Below are 4,144 nucleotides of genomic sequence, written 5' to 3'. Positions count from 1 at the left end.
TACATATCTAAAAGAACTGTTAAAGATACCCTTTTTTGTATATACACATATGCAATCTGTGATATACTTCACGAAATTCAAAAAGAGAGAAATGTAGTTAATGAAATTTCTTGTACATGTAAAATCTCTCCACACCAGCAGGCTGTCGTACCAGGAAAATATGGTTGAGTTACAGAGGGTGCTGGCTTACCCAGGTTTAATAATAATAGACATTTGATAAGGGAGTTCTATAAATTCTTTTAAAATAGTTCACTTAATTATTCAAATTGGATGCTTTCAAAAAAGTGGGTTTTTTCTACTCTCATAAATTGAATGTTTAGTTTCAAGTACATGTTATTCTCATGCATTTCCGGCTTGTTCTTAAAATAAACAATTCTCAAACTTTTAATCTAAAGTCCTTGAAATGAATGTTTCCTCTTCATTCTGTAATAAAATAAAAGTCCTTGAGAAAACAGATGTCAGCAGATGAGCTCAATATAATGACATCATTATCCAATAGAGCTTTTTTGGATTTCATTGATGTTACAACAAAAAATCGAATTTATTTCATTTTTATATTGTTCCATGTATTTGTTTTTCTGTTGGTCTTATTTTATTCCTTGTTTGATGAATTGTTATACTTTTGTTTTTGATAATGATTTCATCATTTAAGTCAACTATGAATTTTATACAGTATAGTAAGTACTAACAAGCTTAACATTTTTTATATAGTAATATACTATGTAGAGTGTTTACATTTGTATTCCTGAAAGATAAACTCGAGCAATTTTGACCACATTAAAATGATTTTTATAGTTCAAAGTTCAAAAATACTATTTCATAAAAAAAAAATTAAAAGCAACATTATTTATTCGAACTATTCGAAACGTTGAAGGAGTTTTATCTCATAATGAATGATTTCGATTTAATGATTAACCATAATTGAATTGAATAATTAATTATAGTATTTAATTTTAGACAAAATTGCACGTGTTAGAACTATCAATATTAAATACTAAATCGAAGTACAAAATGTCAATGGTGAGGTACGTGCCTAATTAATTTAATAAAAAAGTAATGCATTGTAACATCTATCACAAGGAATAAGGAAATATTATGATTATATGACACAATGCCTATCAACCTGAATGTTTCACCATTTTTACTAATGCCATTTAGTTTAATCAAATATTTGGATTCTGATAAAAATGAATAGCATAGCAATCGTGTTCATTGATTTGATAGTATTGAATATGATCTTGCTGCCCGAGATACCCGCAAAAATCTGTGGTGACCGTTAGGTGAGATTTCTAAAGTAAAAGTTTATGTGTTAAGTTTAGTATGATTATGATTTTAATCCATGTCTTTAAAGTAGCACAAATGAATCCCATTGTTGCCCAGGATATAAATGGGACGAGGAGCATGAAAACTGTACCTGTAAGTAAACAGTTACATGATATCGACATTAGAAGATTACACTTTTTTAATTCAAGCCGAAACGGTTTTTTCCTAAATGATTAAAAATCGTTTTTACTTGTTTTCAGCCTGTAAAGTTGGATATTATGGTCTAAACTGTGAGGATAAGTGTCCTTCTCCATACTTCGGTCAAAGATGTTAGTCAGAATGCAATTGTACTGAAAATAGCTGCCACCATGTTTACGGCTGTGAATTATCTCAAGAAGGTATGTCTTATTATTCTTTTCAATTCGTTTTGTATATACTGATTTACTCTCTGATGCACCGGCTTTTGTAATGTTTTAATTATTTGTAAATTATCTTAAATAAATTTATGAAATAGAAAGTCTTGCTAAGACATTTCGGACAAACCAATTACTATTTGCACTTATTCAATGTGTTTAATTGAAGGTATTACAATTTGTAAGAATATACGCTGATCATAAAAAAAAGTTTTATGCAGTCATGACAAGTTCTGCCAATAAATCAGTATGAATAACCTAAGCCTTTTATATTTACTAGATGTTCGTGTTGATTTAACACCAATAACCTATGAATAGAGAACTTTAATCGCTATATCTACTCAAGAGAACCAGCAAATAAAAGGTACTAGCTTTATGATATTTTTAAAATACTTAAGGACTTTAAAGACTTTTAATTTTAATTTTTTAAAGATATATTACGAAATATTGCATTTTTTACTGAGACGATTCAAAAATTTAATCAGACAAGCACATCTTCAACTTCTTCACATCAACAGCGACAAACACGCTTATTCACTTTATATTATTTTTGTCTGTATTGTTATGAATTTTAAACGTATTTGAGACACAAAAAGCAGGTGGTATAATTTTGCAAAGAGGTCGATACCTCAAATATCGGTCTATTTTAGTAAAGCAAATATTTTAAGATAATATTTTATGTTCTTTGTTCATGTATGTTTAAAGTCGGTCATTTCAGGTAAATTAAAATTAGGCATTTTTTTTAAAATCGTTCTCACAAAGCAGAAAAAAATATCACAAAAGGAATCTCTCCCTTAAGTATTTTACAAAGCTGTGAGAGCAAAGAACTCAGCAGGGATAACAATATATGACCTGAGGTACATGTTAAGAAGGATTTTTTTTGGGTTGATTACAAAATAGTGTCTGTTTGAAAAATGTTAATTCAATCATATCATATATTTTCAATTTGTTTTTGCTTGAATTATTTACACACACGTGGCAATGAGCTTTTTAATCAGTTCTTATTCATTTTAGAAGATGATTATTTTGTTGTGATTGTTGCTTGTTTTGAATATCAACATCTACTAGACATATTCTATTCTATTCATTTTAAAGATTAACCATAATATATTAATTTAAAGATTGGTAAGACTGAAATTTACGCGACCCAGTTTTCAGCACTGTTTAACCAGTCAATGGATTTGCTCAGGCTGATCTTAGACATCCAAGTAGTTACATGTTCAAGGTAAGGTTTACATGATTGGAAAAATATGTTCCTTCAAATTATTAAACATGTTAATATTTTTTATAGATTAATTAACATGCAGAGGTATTTGATATCATAAACAGTTAACTGTTTAATTTAGTGTTTTAAACGGACCATGAAAGTAGCTATAATAGGTTTATTTAAAAGAGGCTATAAAGGGTATGTATCCTAAATGGGATAAAATAGGCCTTGTGAGATATGACTCTAAACGGGATATAAATTCAAAGTGCTAGAAATAGAAAAAACATATTTGTTTAAGACTATTGTAAATCTTATTTAGAATAGATGAAATGTTAAAACGTTTAGTAAACAAACAGGTAAAAATATACAAGTAAAAACATGCGTAAAAATATGAAGGCATAATATGGCAGCTGCATACATATGTAAAGAAATGATGTATTATGTACATGTATGTGGAAAATCGTGCATAGTACATGTATATAGCCCTCATGTATGGTATATACAATTATGATATGTATACTATTTTAAAATAGATCCCAAAACCAAGAAATACATATATATGGTATTCTAACAACCAAGTACTTCGAGAACTCCGTATTTAGTATACCAGTTCTTAAGGACAATGGAACCACATAAATATTCAGCTATTCATTTATCTATTCAACAGTACAGATCCAACATTGGCCTGTCATACGTGTATTTGGACGGATGGTTTTGAAGCCCATCGAGGATGTCATTACGGATCAACTAATCAGTGAACGAAAACCTTTACATATTTTCTATGTAAAACTAGTACTAAGGATGATTAAATGTTTTTATTAAACTGAAATAAAAAAAAAAATTAAAAAAAATAGTTGTTATTTCAGCAAGGCCAATCCGAGAAAGTAACTGTTTATCAAATTACAGTCCCTTTCAATCAAACCCTTTTAATTTCAATCATTCTATCAAGAACCAAAACAAAACGGCAAAGTGGATGTTACACACTTGCCTTAATTGCCTTAAGCGTGCTATGCACGCCCTCGTCAACTCGTGTAACAGCCCTTACAGTATTTTGTATTTTTCCCCTAGCATGTATAAATTCTACCCTATCCTTTCTCGTGAAATATTACCCTGCTGATACTGTTTATGAGGAAAACTTTCTGATATTATATCCATTCACCGAAGAAAATATATGCTTTAAAGTCAATGATCATAATTTTAAAAAAAATTGAGTCTGAAGAAAATCAATAAAGTTAAAATCATATTGGGTTGACATGAGGAA

The 4,144-nt window shown here is 29.2% G+C and overlaps 1 long non-coding RNA gene across 1 annotated transcript; it reads left to right on the top strand.

The window, feature by feature from the left end:
• The first annotated feature begins 1,122 nt into the window (after positions 1-1,122).
• LOC117683591 (uncharacterized) lies at positions 1,123-3,865 on the top strand. The gene is made up of 3 exons (XR_004597587.2): positions 1,123-1,416; positions 1,524-1,661; positions 1,957-3,865. It is a non-coding gene; the product is annotated as an uncharacterized lncRNA (long non-coding RNA).
• Positions 3,866-4,144: the final 279 nt, after the last annotated feature.

Source organism: Magallana gigas, chromosome 10, assembly GCF_963853765.1.
Source record: "Magallana gigas chromosome 10, xbMagGiga1.1, whole genome shotgun sequence".
In the NCBI taxonomy this organism is placed as follows: domain Eukaryota; kingdom Metazoa; phylum Mollusca; class Bivalvia; order Ostreida; family Ostreidae; genus Magallana; species Magallana gigas.
The sequence above is the reverse complement of the archived record's forward strand: the minus strand, read 5'-3'. Positions and strand labels throughout refer to the sequence as shown.